Source organism: Vipera ursinii (genome assembly GCF_947247035.1).
Source record: "Vipera ursinii genome assembly, chromosome: 5".
Taxonomy (NCBI): domain Eukaryota; kingdom Metazoa; phylum Chordata; class Lepidosauria; order Squamata; family Viperidae; genus Vipera; species Vipera ursinii.
Genome location: NC_139518.1, coordinates 48,292,594 through 48,315,836, shown reverse-complemented (window position 1 = coordinate 48,315,836; position 23,243 = coordinate 48,292,594). Strand labels below are relative to the sequence as shown.

At 40.2% G+C, this 23,243-nt stretch overlaps 1 long non-coding RNA gene across 1 annotated transcript in view; it reads left to right on the top strand.

Annotated features, from left to right (window-relative positions):
- Positions 1-233: 233 nt before the first annotated feature.
- Positions 234-23,243, top strand: part of LOC310641075 — a 186,749-nt gene continuing 163,739 nt past the window's right edge. Inside the window, exon 1 of the long non-coding RNA XR_014492669.1 lies at positions 234-549. This is a non-coding gene — a long non-coding RNA (uncharacterized lncRNA). The remainder of the gene's footprint in view (positions 550-23,243) is intronic.

Sequence of the window (23,243 nt, the reverse complement as noted above, 5' to 3'; positions counted from 1 at the left end):
ATGCGGCCGCGCGGGTAGTGATGGGAGCATCCTGATACTCCCATATTATACCCCTCCTACGTGAGCTGCATTGGTTACTGGTTGTCTTCCGGCTGAGATTTAAGGTGCTGGTACTTACCTTTAAAGCCCTACATGGCTTAGGCCCGGGATACTTGCAGGACCATCTGCTGCTGGGAACGAATTCCCATCGCCCAGTGCGCTCACACAGAGAGGGCCTCCTCAAGGTGCCGTCGGCTAGACAATGTCGGCTGGCGACCCCCAGGGGGAGGGCCTTCTCTGTGGGAGCGCCAGCCCTATGGAACTAACTCCCCCTTGAGCTTCGGATGGCTCCGGATCTCCGGTCCTTTCACCGCGGCCTCAAAACACTCCTTTTCCATCAGGCTGACCTGGACTGACAGGGATTTTAATTATGTTTTTAATTTTTAACTTAATTTTAATTTTAATTTATTCTACTGGGGCTATTAATTTAATTTCTTTTTAACTTTTGTATTATTGTATTTTATTGTTGTTAGCCGCCCTGAGTCCTTTGGGAGATAGGGCGGCATATAAGTCCCAATAATTAATAAATAAATAAATAAATAAATAAATAAATAAATAAATAAATAAATAAATAAATAAATAAATAAATAAATCTGAAAGTACCTGTTAAAGTGACCATATATAATATAGAATTTTATCATAAGAGAAAATGAACTATTTGGATTTGTGATGTATTACTTGTTAAGTGCTTTTTGTGCTTTGTCCAGAAGCTAAACTTGACCTCTACTTACTCATCTGAGAGAGTAAACTTTCTGAGATTGAAGTTGATGATCTTCCTTAAGTGGCAAGTTGAATAAATAACATGATTATGAAGGAATCCTGATGTACAAATAAATATTTTAGATACGGTTGGCAATAAAGCTTTATATGTTACAAGTTCAAAGAGGAAACTTAACTGGAAGTACTAGTTTAATAAGCATTTAGTATTTTATTGGAAAAAGTAATTTACTACATTTAGTTGTGACATAAGAAACAATTGTAAAGGCTTGCTGGCTTTTTATGCTTTTACAATCTCTTTATTTGCTCACTTCAATTGCATTTTTGGGAATAATTATGAACTGGACTGGGTTGACTAATAAGAATCCTAACAGGAGTTTTTAAATCATCCAGAATATTAGTCCAGTTGGACTTCAGTTTAACCAAAACGTATTGCTGAAACTTTGCAATGGACTTTTAAAACCTTGAAGTACAAAGAAAAGAAATATCCATTCTAAACAATTTGTCTAGAAGAAAATGTATGGAACATCTTATGTAATCAATATTTACATGCAACTATTGATTCAATATCAGGAAAATGAAGGCTACAAGTCTTATACAAACTATATGAGCTCACACTAATATTTGCCATTAATTGTTCATTTAGTAAGTACAAATTTTGTGCTTCAGAACAAATGTAAGGGCAATTTTACTTCCACTAATTTATCTCATTTGTTAATCAGACTGTCATATGAGAAGTAGTACATTGTGTTCCTGCAAGTCAACCAGAGATTATCAACACTTGTCAAGTGTTCTCTTTCTGCCAAATGCTGTATTTTGTATCAACTTTCTAGACCAGGCATGTCAAACTACCGGCCCATAGGCTGGATGCGTCATGCCAAAACCACACTCACCCCATTGCCAGCAATGGGGAAAAAGTCATGATATGTCGCATGACATCGTGAGTTTAACATGCCTGTACTAGACAGTAAGATTTCCTCTCATTTCTTCTCATTAGCTGCACATGTGTGACATTGAGTTGTAAGCAAAATATAAGCAAATAAAAGTGCCCTAAATGAGAAAGAGTGATTAGAACATTTAACATCACAGCACAATCTATCCTTCAAATCAGTATGTTTTTTATGGATCCTTTTATATATCATGTATATTATGCAAATATATGAGTTAAATTTGTCTTTTGGAATGAATGGACTATGAATTATGAATGCAGCTGACTTCCATACAAACTTAGATCAACTCCCATAACTATATCAAGCTACCAATAGATCACTGTTTTAACAACACATCATTTGTCTTTTGAATATTTAATTGACTTCTTTTCCACAAGATTCCTTTCTGCTTTTTTTCTTCCTAGTGCAAATGAAAAGGCAGTTGGCAGTACCTAGCTAATTTTGGCTAATCTTGAAAACTAATGAGGGTATTGGTACTGGGAATACTTGAAAGTGGGGAATGCTTTGGAATTCCAGGGTTATTGGCCAGATTGGAAAGAAAAAAAAATCCTGGAAGAAAGCAGAAACTTTAAACCAATCAGAATTTCCCTTTGTCAACATTTCAGCCAAAGCAGAATCAGGGCGGGGTTATCTTCAATTTCTTTCTGCCTTCTAAGTTGATATTTACATAACAGGACTTTAAACCTATCTCCATATTTTTCTTTAGCTTTATTTAGAATATGTAGTATCTGTAGTAATCTGCAGTCTTTGAGCCACAAGTGATCTGCAGCCTAATTTTATATTTATTTCCATAGTCTGTTTAATTGTATTTACTGTAGAATAATGCAAATATTTACTCCTTGGATTTCTGTTACCGGTATTTTGATTTAACTTTTAAAAAAGTTTAGAGGCCTCTATATTCCCTTCTGTCTACTTAAGTTCCAGAGGGATCATTCAGCCTTTTATAAAATGACAAAGGGGCAAGGTTGCCTTTTTCTATCAGTCAGGTTTTGACATTTCATTGACCTTTTCACTGAAACATCTGAATATTGTGTGTTCATTTTCTCTTCTGCTGTGCATAAAATAAAAAGAGCAATTTATGTTTTGGTTAAAAGTTGCATCAGCACTTTGTCTATTAATGGTTTGAGATAACATATTAGATTACCAATTAATATGAGAATATAAGATGTTTCATTTGTAGAGGAAAATTGTGTATCATCTAAGAAGGCTCTAGGAAATATTATGGTATGAATATTTTTTCCTTCTTGAATTAACTCTACTTAATGGTTCAAGTACAGGTTTTATTTTGAAAATTAATTATATTCATTTTACAATTATGTTTTACATTTTACTTATTTTTAAATTGTTGAGTTTTTTATTTAAACAAATGGAAACACAATATATACAGTCCAAAATAAATTTAAAATTTGAGCTCATTAACATGGTTACCAAGCAAATTTAGTACTGTTCCCTTTTCTCACTGCTGTTCATAATAAACTTTCTGATACTTTTCAGAAGCATCACTTTAATGGTGGGCAGTTCAGTTCTATCATACTAACCAGCAGAAACATTGGCAGGAGATTTTGGGAATTACACTGTTGCTCAGTTTGTGGTGCTTCTAAAAAGGCTGATCAATGACATATCAACATCAGAACTGCATGTTTAAAAGAAGAAGAATCATTCAAACAAGCAAAAAATATTTTTTATATTTAAACAAGCAATGAAAACAGCAATTTTATTTGCTTCATAATTCAAATACTGTCTATCAGAAATGTAAGAATTAAATTTTGTTTGTGTTTGTTTATGTACAGGCGTGCATGTGCACTTGTGAGTCAGTGTTTGCTACTACTTGGACAAATCCCTGTAGTTTGTTTTGCAAGATTTCAGAAGTGGTTTGTCATTGAGAGGAAGGGCTGAAAAGTGTCATGGTCACCAAGCTGGTTTTATGCCTAAAATGGGACTAAAACTCACAGTCTCTCGGTTTCTAACTTGATGTGTTAACCATTTCACCAAACTAGTTAAAACATTGGACGCTATAGTAAATTATGTACATAGATAACAAAGGATCCAGTTTGTACTCTTCGACTCTCTTTTAGGTATATTTATTTTGTGGTCCAAATGTATTGCTGATATTTTGCAAGGCATTAAAGTTTGGCTTTGCTGTCAGGCCTGAGGCCCTGATTCTTCTTCTTTTAAACATGCAGTTCTGATGTTGATATGTCATTGATCAGCCTTTTTAAAAGCACCACAAACTGAGCAACAGTGTAATTCCCAAAATCTCCTGCCAATGTTTCTGCTGGTTAGTATGACAGAACTGAAGTGCCCACCATTAAAGTGATGCTTCTGAAAAGTATCAGAAAGTTTATTATGAGCAGCAGTGAGAAAAGGGAACAGTACTAAATTTGCTTGGTAACCATGTTAATCAGCTCAAATTTCAAATTTATTTTGGACTGTATATCTTGTGTTTCCATTTGTTTAAATAAAGAACTCAACAATTTTTTAAAAAGTAAAATTTAAAACGTAATTGTAAAATGAATATAATTTTAAAAATCAAATCAATACTAATTATTACATTATTAAAACTCTTAATGTTTGTTTATGAAAGCTATTGTGCAGTTTGTTCTGTTTACCCACAGGTGTTATTTAAGGTAGTCCCAGTGTTTCTCATCTTTTTATTTCCTGGTTGCCTGGATGTCTAATTTCTCTTTCTTTTTAACAGGCGCTGGTAAAGCTTCCACCTCATATCTCACAATGTGATGAAGTCTTTCGTTTTTTTGAGGCCCGACCGGAGGACCTGAACCCTCCTAAAGAGTAAGCTTCTGTTGACTTCTGTTGCTGTTCTATATAAGGAAGGGAGGAAGGAAACTAAAGGTCAATGCATTTTATCACATTCAAAACATGAAAGAACACCTAATTTTATTTTATCCTGTCACATCACAGGGACATGGATTTGTAATTTGACAAATACAAATGAGGAATATTTGTGTGTTCATATATTCAAAGAAATGTGCCATCTGATTCATCACAGATCAAAGTAACTTTTCACGCTTTAGTGATTTGCAGAATCATTATTTGTTATATCCTGAGGGAAATCCTGCCAGGTAACAATAAACTTTTAATTGCAATCAATTTTCCTGGATGGATTCATTCTCAAAGATGGTATGCAAGACTTTGATCATGATCCGTGTCACAAATGATTTCCTAAAAACTATTATTTTAGAAACAGAAAGCAAAAACAGTCACAAGGAGGATACAGATCCTGCTTGAGACAGAGCAGACAGGGATCGGAAGCTCATAGAGTAGTTAGATGTACATCTTTCAGGTTGTCTGCAATTTACAAATTCCTCTTGCTGGAGATTCTGAAAGGTTTTACAAAAAAATAAAATATCTTTAGTTTGTAGAAAATAAACGATGCATGGAGATTACCTAAATATCCCTGTTTATAACTTCTCATTGTAGTGAAACCTGTCCCAACTATTTCTGAGGGATCCTTGATATATCATGCAAGACTGGTTTGGTACTTGCCTAATAGCAATGTAAAGTAGTGAATGTCAAGATTGCATTCATTCATTCATTCATTCATTCATTCATTCATTCATTGTATAGGATGGCCTAGGACAAAAAAGAGATTTGCAATGCGGGTAGACCTCTACTTATAACCATTTGTTTAATGGCCATTTGAAGTACAACAGCACTGGAAAAAGTGACTTGTGATGTGGTCACATGATCAAAATTTGAAAGGTTGCTAAACAACTGATAATTAACCCAAAATGATGTGATAATTTGAATAAAAGTATGTATTAATCATGTGTAAGCAATAGTGTTGGATTAATAGATGAATTATTTAAACTCATACAATTAATTAACCAAGATTTCTATCAGATCTTTCCAAGTGGAAGGCTTCTTCTTTGAAGGTTATGACAATAATCTATTTTGCTGATCTAACATGATTGGCTCATTAATGTTTTGCAATTTGCTTTCAACTCAGAAAGGCTGACTTGCCCAAAGTCACCCATCTGCTTCCATCTGTAATGGAGGATTCGTGTATCCCCACTTCTACTCTGTTTCAAGTAATACCAGTAGCTTGGTTCTGTGTAAATCAGTCAGAAATCACCAGACAGTATGGCTATTGGCTATGCTGGCTTCATAGTTTGGGGTCTCTGATTTCAACACATCTTGAGGTCTATTGATTGGTGAAGGCTCTTTTAAAGAGCACTGTATAAGTTCAACTGTATAAACAAATGGTAGATAACGACCTTTTGGTCTGCACTGAGTGTCTTGAAAAATGCTTGATAAAATCACTGCTACACCATCTGTCTTTAAGCTGTCTGCACTGATGACTTTGATGCCCTCTGTCTTTAGAAATACAAACAGCAGATCAAATAACCTCATGTTTTGACTCAAAATGACAGGCAGCTTATTGAATTATCAAGGCTTCTGATTTAATTGAAATTTCAGAGATAACCTGAGACCTTCCTTTAAGAACAAAGGTTTAGCTACCAGAGGAATTGCATTAGAAGTGTGATCATATAAGAGAAGGGCTGATGATTGAGAGAATGGCCATGACAGTGAGGGAAGCAGTCAACCCCAACAGGATTTAAGAAGGGGAAGGAAGGTCAAGAGGCAGATGGATCAGTGAGGTGTTCAAGTTACTAAAGAATAGGGTGAGCATAGGAAGGGTAGCTATTGTTTTATGTAGAACATTTTGAAATCTTAAGTGCTCAGTAAGAAGTCATTTGGAATCTCTGATGAACTCATGTGGCCTATTCCAATATAGGTAACATTTCAAGATTGCATTTCTAACTAAACTACATTTATTCCATAGATATTACTCTGAAATTAGAGTGCCAAGGTTCAAGCCCTTCTGATTTATTTCCAGTTGTAATTATATAATGACACTGAAATTCTAACTACACTAATGAAGACCAGCTATGATATGTATCACACCCTGAAAGGCTTCAGCAACTTTCTAGGAAGGTCAGCTTCAAAGCAATGTGGCAAACCGCAGGATATTACATATGACCAATTGCATTTGCTTTCAATTACAGTCTGAAAAATCATCAACACACCACTGGAAGCTACTTACTAGTGTTCTGATCTTTGAAAGGGAACTATAGGCTTAAACTTAGAATCCAAAACAAATAATTTTTGTATTACCGGGACAGAGAAGAACTCAAATATCAGTAAAGGAGAATATTTGTAGCTCAGGGTTTAAATGAGGAGTCCTTGATGCTCTCTGCGCTTGCTTGTTTTCTTGCAGATGTTTCATTACCCAAACTAGTTGATGTTACCTACTTTTGGTAATGAAACATCTGCAAGAAAACAAGCAAGCTCAGAGAGCACCAAGGACCCTTCTGAAATATCTTGGAGGAAAGAACAATATATTGGAAAGTAGTTTAAAAGATTTTAAGACAGGGGTCTTCAAACTTGGCCCTTTTATGACTTGTGGACTTCAACTCCCAGAATTCCTCAGCCAGGCACGCTGGCTGAGGAATTCTGGGAGTTGAAGTCCACAAGTCATAAAAGGGCCAAGTTTGAAGACCCCTGTCTTAAGACCTATCTTTCCAAGAGACATCATTGTTGTGTTAACAAAATGATTAAGAAAAGGGACTCCTTTCATCGTGTGTGTGAATTCTCATTTGATGTGACTATCAAATATATGTTAGTGCATAGCTAAAAAGTGATTGACTAGTTTTTGGCTCAGGTAGTGGGAACCTGTGTTACTGGATTAATTCTATAAAATATGTTTTGGTTAATTGGAAGTTAATATATTGTACAAATTTGACCATTAGGATACACTACATCTATTCAAAATAGTTGGTAGGCTATAAATAATTCTTGCATTTATTTGATCCTGTTCCATTGTCAAATTCTGTTAACTACTTAAGGATTCTTACTTTCTTTTAAGGCATTTTTTTCCTATTCCGTGTCTTTGTCTGGCATATATACATTGCAACCATAAGAGCTGACAAGCTGTTCTTTCTTTCCAATAATCTGTGGCAATTACAGTTCTGGGGTGAAAGTTTTCAGTATTCAGCAAATAATAGTACCCTTGAGTTTTCTGAAAAATGCCATTGCCTTCGGTTTCTTCTTCCACCATTTACTCAATTAAAAGACTTAAAGAAGAGATGGAGAGTTGTATTTTTGTTGTTGGCGTACTTGTGGAAATCATTACAATTTTACAACTTCAACTGGACATGGTTTGTCCTTTACAATAATATCCTTAACAGTCCATTAAATCCTAGAATTGTGTACTATATATATTAATGCAGGTTAAAAACATTGGGTATGCATAGAGGAAACGCATGGCAAACATTCTCCAATTTTTCCCCAAGTACTTCTGGCATAATAAAATGTTGGGTAATAAAGTAAATATCATGCTTTAAGTGACTGTGAAGTTTAAGTCAACACTTGGGTATGAATGTTGAATATAAACACATGCATATGCACCCCTTTAAATGTGTGCAAGCCTTGCCATCCATCTGTTATTCTGGCCTGCTAAGAGGAGACAGTATCATAACATAGCTGAATTCCACCCCTGAAGCCTACTTTAGACAACCCAGAAGCATAAAAGCAAAGTTGTTCTGTTTTCAGGCTGTGATAGTATTGGAAGTTGTTGCAATTTGTTTTCAGAAGAGTCATGAAAACTGAAAAATAGATTTTGAAATGAAGTCCAAGGAGATAGCAATAGTATTTAGACTTATATACCGCTTCACATTGCTTTGCAGCCCTCTCTAAGCATTTTACAGAATCAACATATTGCCCCTAACAATCTGGGTCCTCATTTTACCGTCCTCAAAAGAATGGAAGTCAACCTTGAACCTGTGATACTCGTACTGCCAAACTGTTGGCAGACGGGAGTCAACAGAAGTAGCCTGCAGTACTGCATTTTAACCACTGCACCACCAGTATTGTGGTTCAGTATCCTGGCTTGACAGCCGCGGATAGGAACATATTACAGAGGGTGGTGAGCACAGCACAAAACATCGTGAGCTGCCCCTGTCACCACTGGATGACATCGCCAGGGCCTGCTGCCTTGGAAGAGTGAGGAAAATTCTCAGGGACGACTCACACCCTGGTCAGTACCTCTTTACTCTCCTACCATTGGGTAGGAGATATAGAAGTATAGCCAGCCACACCAACAGGCTGAAGAACAGTTTCTATCCATGGGCTTTCAGACTCCTGAACGGGAAATAACTTTATGCATGATAGACTTGCGAGGCTGGCGCGTTGTACAATAAGCTCACATGATGTAACAAGATGGTGGATTTGTTGTCACTGTGAGTTGTGGGGGGTCACAAAGGGAGGTTCAGCCAATCTCATTGTATACATGTACTTTGATAATAATAAAGGGTCATTCATAATTACTGTATAATTTTTCTTACTGATCTTGTAAATCAGTAAATCAGGGGGGGAAAGGTTTTTTTCTTAATGTTATAATCTCCACTGAGAAAGGGAGTTCAGTTCTGACTAATCTAAAAGGCCAAGTAGACTTAGTTTTGGCTGGTTAGTACTTTGAAGGGAATCTCTTGAGATATCCAGGGCTGTAAGTCTAGACTAGGATGTCAAAAGCATCCTGAAAAAAAGCAGGAGAAAACAGCTCTGTAGTTTGTAAGTTACCAGAAAACAGAGTTTGATTCAAGGTAGCTTTATGTTTACAGAAACAAGTGTGTTGTTGTCACTTTAGGAAGTATCAGTAACTTTGCAAAACCCTGAGCCTTAAAATTAATAGAGGAGTTGGATCAAGGCAAGCAACTTTTTAAAGATACAGTTTTGGCCATAGTAGTGACAAAAGGAACATCATGAGAGGAAGCACGGGCTGAATTTTCTTCCTTTTTTAAATGGGGTATTTTGTATTTAAGCTTAACAGTTAAAGTTCAAATAGGTTTGTTTAGGTAGGTATGTGTATTTGGATATATATAATATACAAAAATTGCATCTTTGAGGGAAATGGGCAGTTTAGAAATATGAAATATAAATAAATAAAATTGTGGTGGCATAAAGGTTTACTTATTTATTTTTAAGTATTTTAATTTATTAGCCTCCAAATTCCAATGGAGTCTGGTCTGAGATGCAACAACCTAAACAAAAAGTTGGAGTCCACATGTAGTGTACAACTGCAAATGTATGAGAGCAAGCAGTGGAAATGTAGCTCAGTGGGAAACAGAGATTAAAAGGTTATTTTCACCCTTTATGTAGGAGGACAGTTCTTACCTCTTCCAGATCAAAATATCAAGTAGTGGTTGGGTAGTAAGCTAGGATACTTGAAAAGTATAAAAACTTTTCTACAAGCTTCTGCTTTGGTGTTTCTGGGTTAGGAATTTTTTTTTGAATATTGCTGTAATCTTATGGGACAAACCTTCTAGTCTATTTCAATATGTTTCTTCTAATTTCATGGACAATAATCATTTGATTATCTTCGATTTATAACACCCCCTTGCAAACGTCATCTTATATGGGAAAGTAAATAAAAACAGAAGAACTATACAATGCATGCTAATCTCATGTTAGAACAAATGCTGTGTTCTTACCCATGAGACATTTAAGCTAAATTTGGATATATACCGTTTGAACTATGTTCTATGGGAAAATATTTTTCTGTCCTGCCCCCAAGTATTTTTCAAAAAATGCTTGTAGATTTTACTTTTGAATCTCTTTCTCTCTCTCTGTCTCCACATACAAAGTAAACATCAGCAGTACAGTGGTGCCCATTTAACAACTACTTGTTTAACAACTGTTCAAATTTGCAATGGCACTAAACAAGTGGTCGTTACAAGTCCCAGCTGGTCCAGTGTCTCTACAGGAATATGATTACAGGTGCTAATGCTTTCTGACTGTAGCAGCATCCTGCAGTTACATGATCATAATTTGCAACCTTCCCCCCACAAGCAAAATCAGTGGGAAAGCTGGCAGAAAGTCAGAAGTTGCTATCATGTCAGGTCCTCACTTGGTGTTACACATAGTCTTCATTTAATGATGTAGCTGTGGACTGCTAGAAAGGCTATTGCTAAGTGGCATGGTCATCTGATATCACACATTATAAAAGCATCACTTTGTTACAAATCCTAGTCCCAATTAATTGTTGTTAAGGAAGGATTACCAACTGTTATTGCTCTCCTACACCTAGTAGTTTGCCCACAGCACCCAAGGATTGACCACTCATGTCCTAACGCACAAAGACAATATTAAAAAGGTTCCCCCGCACATGCGTGCTACTCGTTTCCAACTCTAGGGGCCGGTGCTCATCTCCGTTTCAAAGCTGAAGAGCCAGCGCTTGTCCGAGGACGTCTCCGTGGTCATGTGGCCGGCATGACTAGATGCCAAAGGCGCATGGAACGCTGTTACCTTCCCACCGTAGCGGTCCCTATTTTTCTACTTGCATTTTTACGTGCTTTCGAACTGCTAGGTTGGCAGAAGCTGGGACGAGTAACAGGCGCTCACTCTGCTACGCGGCACTCGGGATTCGACCCGCCAAACTTGAAGTAGCCTAAGGACCACTCGGGACGACAGGCTAGTTAACAACAGGGTTTATTTAGTACAAGGCAAACATAGAATAACTTGTCCGGCTTTTATAGCCGGCAGCTGGCAGCGAGGGCCAATCAGGAGTGTTCATTTTTGGCGCCGCGTCAAACCGGGACCAATCCGCGTCGTCTTCTGTTGACAGCTCCGGCTTCCGCATGGTTTGGTGTTTTGACAGCCGCGAGCTGTCAGTGGTTGCGCCTGCGCTGTGCGGGGAACCTTGACAGCTCAGGCTTCCGCCTGGTCCGGTGTTTGACAGCCGCGAGCTGTCAGTGGTGGCGCCTGCGCTGTGCGGGGAACTTTGACAGCTGTCAAAGTTCCCGCGTGTTTTTTTCTGTCAGGCGGCTTTCCTAGTTTTTACAATCTGTTAATGAAGTATTATTACTGTTTACATATACAACACACCCCTTACCCCTCCCCTGGCGCGTTTCCTCCCTCTTGGACGTTGGAACCTGCCCACTGATAGTCTCTTAGGTAGGTGGGGGCTCTTCGATTCCTGTTGGAGCGGCGAAGGGGTGGGGGATTGTCTGGTTCTGGTAGTTCGTTCCCCTGCTGTTCTTCTTCCTGGTTTGGCATAGGAAGTATTTCCGGGGGGGGTTGTAGCTCGGAATGCTTTGGGTGCTCAGAGTTGTGTGGTGGTTGTCTGGGTCTGAGTTGGTCAATATGGCGGCGTATGTTGCCGTGTGCTTGTGTGGCAATAAGGTATGAAATGGGTCCGGTTTGTTTTAGTACTGTCCCTTGGACCCACTTGTTTTTATCCGTGTATGACCGTGCCCATATCAATTGTCCTGGGTTGAATGTGCGGTTTGGGTAGGGGTGCTCTTTTTCTTCTGGGTATGTGTCAGGGTGCAGTCTATCGAGTCGTGTTATTAGCCTCCTCCCCCATCTCAATTCCGCTGGTGATTTGCCCGTTGTTGTGCATGGGGTTGTGTGTTGTGACAAGAGGAACTGGCTGAGACGCCTCTGCCAATTCCCTTTAACGAATTTTTTCAAGGCTTCTTTTGTGGACCGTACCATAATTTCAGCCATCCCGTTCGACGATGGGTGGAACGGCGCCGACGTTACCAGCCTAATACAATTCTTCATAGCGAACATCTGAAATTCACGAGAGGTGAATTGAGGTCCGTTGTCTGAAACTATGGTGTCTGGAAGGCCATGTGTGGCGAATATTTTTCTTAAGGCTTGAATAGTGGATTCGGACGTTGTTTTTCTAAGGGGAGTGACTTCTAGCCATTTAGAATAGCTGTCCACTACAATTAAGAAACTTTGGCCCTGGATAGGTCCTGCAAAATCTAAATGTATACGTGACCACGGGTTCCTTGTAGTTTCCCACTTGTGGATCGGTGCTTGGGGTGGCTCGTTTCGGGTCGCCTGACAGGTATAGCACCCTCCCACGTACTTTTCTATTTGTTTATCAATGCCTGGCCACCATACATAACTTCTAGCCATCGCTTTCATCTTTACAATGCCTGGGTGTCCTTCATGTAAAATGTGTAATGTTTGGTCTATGTTTTTCTCTGGTATGATGACCCTATTTCCCCACAGCAGGCATCCCCTATGGGTGGAGATCTCATTTTTCCTGTTAAAATATGGTTGGAATTGGGGTTGTGGGTTTTGAGCTGGCCACCCTGTTGTGGCCCATTTGAGGATTCTGGTAAGTATTTTGTCTTTGGCTGAATTGTTGGCTATAATGTTTGCAGTCAGGGGGCAATCTGGAAGTTGTGAGATTGCTAAAATCAGACCAGCTGGGGCTGGGTCAGAGTCCTTGTTTTGCATGGGCAGTCTGCTGAGGCAGTCTGCGTGTCCTAATTCTTTTCCTGGTTTATGTATTAGTTGATAGGAATAGGCTGCTAAGAATGTGGACCACCGTAATATTCTCGGAGAGAGAATTTGTGGTGTAGTTTTATTCCAAGTGAATATGCCCAGCAGGGGTTTGTGATCAGTAAATATAGTAAATGGCCTCCCATAAAGGTAGTCATGAAATTTTTTGACCCCTGCAACTATTGCTAGGGCTTCCCTGTCTATTTGTGCGTAATTTCTTTCTGCTTTGGTCAGAGTGCGTGAATAGAAGGCTATGGGTCTTTGTGTACCGTCCTTGAATAGATGACTTAATACAGCCCCGATTCCATAGGGAGAGGCATCGCAAGCGATGCATATTGGGGTATCTTCTCTGAATAGGGTGATAGTTGAGCTGTGACAGATAATCTGTTTTAATGATTGGAAACTATTCTCATGTATCTTGGTCCAGGACCAAACAGTACCCTTGTCCAGGAGCCTATGCAGGGGCTCCGCGATAGTGGCTTTATGGGGGATGAAGGCATGGTAGAAGTTTAATAACCCTAAAAAAGCTTGAAGCTCTTGTTTATTCCTTGGGCTGGGTGCAGTTTGAATAGCCCTTAGTTTTTCTGTGGTGGGGTGGATGCCCTGGTCGTCTATTTTGTACCCTAGGAATTCAGTGGATGTGACTCCAATAGAGCACTTTTCTCGCTTAAGTTTGAGGCCGGCTTCTCTGAGCCGGCTCAGCACAGCTGACAGCCTGTCAGCTAAGTTTGCTTCGTTTTCTCCGGCGATGAGAACATCGTCGAAATAGGGGCAGACCCCGGGTATTCCCTTCAGGGTCTTCTCCATGATACCCTGAAATATACCTGGGGCCGCCGATATGCCGAATTGGAGTCTCTTTACTTTAAAGGCACCGCGGTGGGTGACAATTGTCTGGGCTTCCGCGGTGTCCTCAGTGACAGGCAGTTGTAAATACGCCTGCGTGAGATCGAGTTTGGCGAAAATGGCGCCAGAACGGATGGAAGCAAATACGTCCCTTACCGCTGGCACCGGGTAAGCGTGGGGGCTGAGGGCTAGGTTGACTGTCGCTTTATAGTCTGCGCAGACTCTCACTTCTCCATTAGGTTTAATTGGGGTGACAATAGGGGTCTCCCAGGTCCCCCCCTCCGTTGGTTCAAGCACCCCGAGGCCTATGAGGCGATCAAGTTCGTTTTCTATTTTTTCTTTTAGGGCAAAGGGTACTCTCCTAGCTCTTATCTTAATTGGTTGGATTGCTGGGTTTAACTGTAAGGAGATGGGGGGTCCAGTGTATTTTCCTAAAGTGCCATCGAAGACGTCTGCATATTTGTTGCAAACGGCTTCTAGGCTGGGTGATTGAATTGTGTTTACCCCCGTTATGGCGATCCCTAGCGGCCCGAACCAGTTTAACCCTATCAAGTTGGTGCGGTTCCCTGGCGTAACTAAAACCTCTAAGGGACCCTTGAACCCCTTGTACTGCACTATGACCTTAGCCCTCCCTTCCAGTGGAATGGGGGTTTTCTGGAAGTCAGCTAGGTGTACTTGGGTTTGCCTCAGGGGAATTTGTCCCTTGCCTTGCCGACAGATCTCCTGATACGTTTTTAATGAAATTAAGGAGACTGCTGACCCTGAATCCACCTCCATGTGGCAGGGTACCCCCTGCATTTTTACCCAGACCTTAACCTTTGCGCTTAGGCTGTTTACCCTGTCAATTGTCTCTACCAGGGGCCCTGGCGGGTTTCCTCTGCTGGCCTGGGTAGCTGGCCTACCTGGGGAGTTTGCCTCCAGATCATGGACGTTGTCACGGCCCTTGCTGCGGCACACCGGCTTGATGTGGCCGGTCTTTCCGCAATTGTGGCATTTAGCGTTTCTGAATCGGCAGCTTCCCCGGGCATGGTTGCCCCGCAGCTGGCACAGGCGGCCTGTTGCTCGTAACGTGGCGGCGGCGGAGGGGGGTTCCTGGACCTACGGCGGTCTGAAGTGTCGCCTCTCCTTGGTTGCCTGCATTCCATTCGACGCTGCAGGGCTTCTCCGTCGGTGAAATCCACCGACTCTTCGCTGTCGCTGAAGGTTGCGCTCTCTTGGAAGACGGTCGCTGGGCTCTCTGGGGTCGAGGTTGTCGGCTTCTTCTTGTGGCTGTGCTCGTAGGCCATTATTTCTCTGGTCAGCTCTGCCAGGCTCATGTCGGTTTTGGATGTTAGCTTCTTCTGCAGCTTCTCGTCCCTCAGACCGATCACCACCTGGTCTCTGATGCGGTCCTCCAGGTCGGGGAAACAGCAGTTCCGTGCGGCGTGTCTGACCCCGGCGATGAACTCGTTGGCAGGCTCGTCCGGCCGCTGTTTCTTTTTTTTTTTTTTTATTAAATTTATTATTTAAAAACATTGGACACAGTACCAGCGAGCTGACAAACCTTTTTGTCTACAATGTTTAAATATATATATATATACATGTATATATGTACATCAAAAATACACTTAAATACACTTAGATTACAAATCGGTGAAATACCACAATATTTAAAACAGTGAGCTAGTCTGTAAAACCTAATAGAGACCTTTCTTTTTATCCATCCAAAGATACAATTTGTTCCAAATTCTATAATAGTCTGATTGATCTTTATTCTTTAATTCCAAAGTTAATTTGTCCATTTCAGCGCAATCCCAAATTTTCCTAATAACCTCTTTTTGTCCTGGGATCTCATTCTTTTTCCATTTTTGCGCAAATGATATTCTAGCTGCTGTGATAATATGGATCGTTAAGTATAGCACATCTTTAGGATATTTCTCTTTCGTGATTCCCAACAAGAAAAGTTCTGGACTAAACTCCAGATCTTGTTTCAATATTTCTTTCAGCCAAATCCAAATCATTCTCCAAAATTTTTGTGTTTTACTGCAAGACCACCACGTGTGGAAGTATGTGCCTATCTCTTCAGAACACTTCCAACATTTGGGAGATGCTGTTGTGTACATTTTTGCTAAGCGGGCTGGGGGAAGATGCCTTCGGTAAAACATTTTAAATAAATTTTCTTTATACGATGAGGCCAGTGTTATCCTATTATTCCTATCCCAAATTGTTTGCCAAGTATCTAGGTCGATGTTATGTCCTAAATTGTTAGCCCAGATCAACATGGGGTCTTTCACTTGCTCTTCAAACAGCTTATATCCCAAAAGTAATTTATAAAAATTCCTTATTTGTTTAGAGTCCGGTCCCAATAATATTTTGTCCAATGCTGTTTCAGAGGTATATATCCCCCATTCATTTTTATCCTTCCTAAATCTCGATTGGATTTGTAAGTAGGCCCACCAATCGAGTTTTATACCTTGTAATTCTAGTTCATTCCTAAGTTTCAATTCCCCCTCCTCATTCAGAATATCCTTGTATGAGATTATGTTACCCAAATCAAACAGATTTGGGTAAACTATCGCTTCAAGGGTGGATAGCCAGACCGGTATTTTGGTGTAATTGTGAGATCTAATTTTTTTCCAAGTATTGAGTAGCGCTTGCCTGATCTGGTGTCTTTGAAAATGCGAGAAAAGACCTTGTTTCTCCGTCCATAGGAAGGCATGCCAGCCATATTGCAAATCGTGACCCTCTAAAGTTAATAGTCTTCTATTTCTCAAGATTACCCATTCTCTAATCCAGCTCAGGGCCGCGGCGTGGTAATATAATTCCCAGTCTGGCAATCCAAAACCCCCATTTTCCTTCGTGTCTTGTAAATATTTCAATTTAATTCTTGGTTTTTTCCCCTGCCAAATAAAATTTAGTGATAATTTATCCAAATTTCGAAAAAATTTAGAGTCGAGTTGAATTGGGATATTCTGAAACAGAAACAGGATTTTAGGCAGAATATTCATCTTAATGACAGCGATTCTTCCCAATAATGAGAGTTTTAGGTTTCCCCATCTTTCCAGGTCACCTTTTATTTGATTCACTACACTATCATAATTATCCTTTTTGAGTGAAGTGCATCTAGCCGTAATGTTAATCCCTAAATATTTTATTTTCTTGACTATTTCTATATCCGTGATTTCGGCCAGATTACCTTTTTGTTTATTGGTCATATTTTTAACAATCATCTTGGTCTTATTTCTATTTATTCGCAGTCCGGCAACCTCACCATATTTAGATAATTCTTCCAATAGCTTTGGTCCCGTCTGACATGGATCCTCCATAATAAAAACTAGATCGTCCGCGAAAGCTTGCAATTTAAAGGTTTCCTTTTTAATGGTTAATCCTTTTATCTTTGGGTCGTTTCTTATAGTTCTCGTTAATACTTCAAGAGTCAATATAAACAGCAACGGTGATAAGGGGCAGCCTTGCCGTGTTCCCTTTTGAATTTGAAACTTGCTAGATGCTTCCCCATTAATAATTATTTTTGCTTCCTGATTGTCATAAATTGCCCTAATTATATTTATAAATTTTTCTCCCATATTCATAAAGCTAAGCTGTTGGCACAAAAAAGACCATTTAACATTGTCAAATGCCTTTTGGGCGTCTAAGAAAAGTAATGCCATCTGTTGTTCGCTATGTAATTCATAGTACTCCAATGTATCTAATATTATTCTAATGTTGTGCTTAGTGTGTCTCTTAGCGAGAAAACCATTTTGATCTGCGTGTATGAAATCATTCAGAAATCGTTTCAATCGTTCCGCTATAATTGATGTAAATATCTTGTAGTCCGAGTTAAGAAGTGATATGGGTCTGTAATTTTGGATTAATGTATGGTCTGTGTTATCTTTCGGAATAAGGGTTATGTTTGCCTCTAGCCAGGATTTAGGCGTCCTTGCGCCTTCTAATACTGCGTTAAATACCTCCACTAGGGGTTGAGCTAGGATATTTTGTAATTCTTTATAAATCTCTGATGGAAGACCGTCGGGTCCCGATGCTTTATTATTCTTTTGTGCATTAATAGCTTTTATCACCTCAGATAGTCGAATTTCCTCGTTTAACATATTTCTGGTATCTTCTGTGACCTTAGGTAGTTTGGCTCTTTGAAAATATTCCTCCATTTTCTCCACACTTGCCTGGCTATCTTCTTTATATAAACGTTCATAAAATTCCTGGGCTATAATTTTTTTTTTCCCTCCTGGTGGAATATTCTCCCTTCCTCATCTCGTAGTTCGTGAATCCAGTTTTTCCCCTTTTGTTTTCCCAATTTGTATGCGAGCCACCGGCCCGGTTTATTTGCATTTTCAAAAAAATTTTGTTTCGTGTTTCTCAATTGTTGTGCCAATTTCTCTTTGTCTAGAATGTTAAGTTTGTGTTTAATCAGATCCATAGATTGCTTGATATTCTCTTTTTGTGGATCTTGTTGGAGTGTAACTTCTAAGCTCTTATATTCCTCTTCTAATCTTTCCCGTTGTTGTCTTTTCCCCTTATTTTTATATACCATATATGCCCTCGCTACCCCTCTCATCACTGCCTTAGCTGTATCCCAATTGTTTTGTACTGAGGTGTCTATAGCTTTATTTTCCTTAAAGAAAAAACTTAGTTCTCTCTCCATCTTAGATTTGAATTCGTCTTCTTTTAAAATTGCTCTTTGAAGCGTCCATCTGGATATTTTTTTGGAACCTTTCCAGATAAGTTTAATAGGATTGTGATCTGCCCAAGTACCTGTCGCTATATGTACCTCATCTATTTCTGAACTAATTTCTTTCGTCATCCACACCATGTCTATTCTAGACCATGAGTTATGTCGGTTGGAGTAATATGTATATTGTCTAGCCTTACGATTTCTTTCCCTCCAGACATCTTGGATATTTAGTTCCTCAGCCAAGTTAAGAAAAGATCTCGGTAGAGTTCTTCTCTTCTTTTTCCTAAGCGTCTTTCCCATATAATCCAAATTTATATCTAGGATAGCATTAAAATCTCCTATTAAACAAATCTCCTCATAATCAATGCTACATATCTTATTGTGAAGTGTTTTGAAAAATTGTTCTTGGTTATGGTTTGGGGCATATATCTCTACCATCATGACCTTCCTGTGATTTATTATAACCTCGACTATCAGTATTCTACCCTCTTTATCGTTATAAATTTGTTTTGCAGTCAATTTTGGGTTTACATATAGTGCCACTCCTCTCTTTTTCTTGTGTCGGTCTAAGGAAACGAATAGGTTCCCTATTCTTGGTTGTACTAACAAATATTTTTGTTGTTCCTTTATATGGACTTCTTGTATTGCCACGATATCCAATTGTTGGTGAATAAGCCTATTAAAAAATTTCCGCCTTTTCACTGGCGAATTCAATCCATTAATATTCACAGACATAATACTACACTCACCTCCCTTCATCTTACTTATTTCTGGTTTTTGTGGATCTCGTGATTCGGGGCTCTCTCTCTTCCTTGTCTCTAGTTCCATGTTTCTCTGTTAACTCACCGGATTTGTTCCTTCTATCCTCTGTAGCTAAGATCTTCCCATCCATTGCCACACGTATTGTATCTCTTTCTCTTACCTCCCTTCCATCTTGATCTTCTAAATCTACTTCCTCTTGGCTATGGAAGTGGCGTTTGTAAAAATCTTCTGCCTTCTCTATCGTGTCCAGTCTATGCCTTCTATCCTGCCACGTAACAAGAATACCCTCTGGAGTTAGCCATCTAAAGTTTACATTTTCTCTTATTAGTTTGGATGTTAAGAATTGATAGCCGCGTCTCAGATCCCTCATCCTTTTAGGTATCTGTTTAAGGATGGTGATTGGTTGGCCCCGAAATTCTAATGGTTCCTCTCTAGATCTATGCAGAAGCTCATCCCGAATTGATTTTTTAACTAACCTTACATGTACTTCTTTTGGGAGGTTGTGCCTTCTCGCATAATTAGTTTGGACCCTGTATGTTTCATCAATTTCCGCCAGCATTTCCTCCTTCCCTACACCGAGTGCCTTTGCCATCAGTTCTGCCATCATGACCAACAGATCTTCCCCTCTTTTTTCTTGAACATTCTGGAAGCGTAGATAATGAGCAGCCTTTTCTGCTTCCAGAAAAATGACTGTTGTTTCTAATTCCTTATTAGCCTGAAGGAGTGTTTCATTTAAATCATCTACTCTCTTTTCCTCTTTTTCCATTCTAGCTTCCATATCTTGAAGTCTTTGTTCATTTTTGACTAATTGCTGTTGAATCCCTTCAAATTTATCATCTATCGCTTGGATTTTCCCCTTTAATTCACCAGTGTCGTTTCTTATTTGGCCTATTTCTCTCTTCATCTCCTCGTGGTTTTTGGCCATTGCCTCGTGTAGGTTTTGCAAAAGGGCATGTAAATCTTTAAAGGAATTCGAGTTAGATCTTTCCCTTTGCAGCATATCCTCTATAGATTTCTGATTGGAGGGACTTGAGGCCATCCCCTGTCCCTGTGCTGCTGCCTTTTTGCCAGCGCTAGGCTTAGTTGCTCCCGAGATACTTGTCATGTTTCCCCAATTATAACAGCGTTTTATCAATGTATAATACCCTGAGTCTTATATAAACCTTTTAACTCTATGACAAAAGATATATAAAACAGTTACCACCAGATACTTATTACCAACTAAGCAATTTATATAATAGAATTCTATAGTATGAATATAATCAAAGTCACGTTCTTCTTCTTTTTTCCCCCCCCCCCCGTTTCCGGCGCAGAAATTGGCACCTTTTCCGTCTTCCTCTGCTGTCAAAGACCAGTAGGTGTCCCACTAAACAAACCTCCAGTTACTAAATTGCTATATCAAATGGCCGCCCGTGACAAGTAGAGTAGAATTTCAAAAGTTTCAAAAGTTCACAAATTCAAAATTTACCAGGATAGACCAGACTAGACCAAGCTGATCGCTTTCCACGCCCGACAATCCAGAGTTCAGTCTCTAAGGCTCCAAAGCTCAGACTTTGACTTGTTGTAGCTTTTCTCCAGCTAGAATACAGTCATATAGTCTTCGGCTTTCTTTCCCTTGCTGTTTTTGCCAAACGCCTCCCTCCAGACTTCTATCGCCGCTTATTCCCTCTCCGTGAGGCTCCCACTTCGAACCAGTACCTCTTTCACAAGCGCTTCCTATTTAATATTCGGATACACTCTCCGTCAGCTCCGCTCTACCGTTGTCCCGCTGCTTACGTGCTAGCTCCGTCCCTCTGTCAGATCTTCATGTCGGCCATTACTGGCCTCCTTCTCCCCGGTTCGCTCGCATCAGACTTTCTCCGGATCTTCAACACGAACTGCCGCTCATGAAGGTTCTCCGGGCTGCCTGCAACTTCGGATGTCCCTACAGGACCTCCTGAAGCTCCGAAAAGCCCCCGCGAACACTGGGTGAGAGGTTGTGCGAGGAGAGAGCTCCGTTCACACAGCCGCCCGCTCTGACAGTTGGCTCCGCCCCCCCGGCCGCTGTTTCTTTTGGGCGAATTGGACCCGCCAGTACAGTTCTGAGCGAGCCGGCATATAGTACTTGTTCAGCTGGTCCACCAGGTCCGCGTAGGAGACTTCTGTGATGGGCACCGGGCTGAACAGGCCAACGGCTGCATCATACACTGGAGGTCCGCTGATGTATAGAAGAGCGGCGGCCTTTGCTCTGTCGTCAGTGATTTTACTGACGAGGAGGAATCCCTCGACCTGGCCTAAGTGTGATTGCCATCTCTCGGGATGGCGGGTATCAAATTCCCTCACACGCCCGAAGTTTGCCATGTCGTCCGGTCCTGGGTTGCTCCTTTGGAAGTTAAAACTTCCCGTGACAGCTCTTGCCGGGAACTCTCTTCCTCGGCCGTGACTTCAGCTCCGGAGCGATCCCACCTTCGTCGCCAGTGAAGTAGCCTAAGGACCACTCGGGACGACAGGCTAGTTAACAACAGGGTTTATTTAGTACAAGGCAAACATAGAATAACTTGTCCGGCTTTTATAGCCGGCAGCTGGCAGCGAGGGCCAATCAGGAGTGTTCATTTTTGGCGCCGCGTCAAACCGGGACCAATCCGCGTCGTCTTCTGTTGACAGCTCCGGCTTCCGCATGGGTGGCCGGCATGACTAGATGCCAAAGGCGCACGGAACGCTGTTACCTTCCCACCGTAGCGGTCCCTATTTTTCTACTTGCATTTTTACGTGCTTTCGAACTGCTAGGTTGGCAGAAGCTGGGACGAGTAACAGGCGCTCACTCTGCTACGCGGCACTTGGGATTCGACCCGCCAAACTGCCGACCTTCCGATCGACAAGCTCAGCGTCCTAACCCACTGAGCCACCGCGTCCCAAAAAGACAATATTATGTATAGTAAATATATTATTGAATTGCCATATAAAACATATTAGAGTTTTCCCAGTAGTCTGTGTTCAAATAGCCTGCATTCTGATACATTAAATATTTAGTTAGTTCACATACAAGTCACTTTTATACTATTCTGGGCAATATGGGAAATGTTGTATGATTTGTCTTAGGTACATTTTCAAATTTTGCATGTTATAATTAAGAATGTGTGAAGTTGAAAAGTAAAAGCCTATTAGACTTGCTTCGGGGGATTAAAGCAATATACAGTTAAAACTTCTTCCCTTTCCTTTTTCACTTTCCCATGACCTTGAATGGGGGTCGGTGATTACTATTTTTGTAAAGGTCTTTGTGGGGCAGAGTTTTAATGCTGTACTATATATGTTAAATTATGTCCATATGGATTTGTGGGCATAGGAATTAAATACATAATAACTCCCAATGATATAACATGAAAGTACAGCTCCAGCAGTGCCTGCATGTAGATATTAAAGGGTTATTAATACAAATGAACACTTTATATAGGAAAACAAATTTAGCAGCACAGAGTTGGCTTTCAGCCCATCTCTGAATAACAGCAAAGAAAGAGAGGTTTGAAAGCTGTGGCCTTAGCCTGATATATGATAATTGACACCTTTTTGCATCATTCAAGGCTCAGTTTACATGAGTTACCTGATGAGTTACTCATCATTATTATCCTCAGGATTCATATTTTCTCTCCTTTCCTGCCTTAGCAGTGTTATGCAGTAGAACAGGGGTGTCACTGCCGGCCCGCGGGCTGGATGCGTCATGCTGAAACTGTGCCTACCCCAGCTCCGGCAATGGGGAACAAGTCGCGATACGTCGTGGCACATCTCATGACGTTGCGAGTTTGACACCCCTGCAGTAGAACATGACACATTGGATGTAGTTACACAACAAATAAAGCCTAAAAAGCTTAATTTTTGTTTAGCTCATATGCCTTCTTCATAAATGCTGATTGCTCTTAAGGAGAACATTTCTATTTGTCCACAGTTTTTTTTCTAGCTACCATCAATTCTTA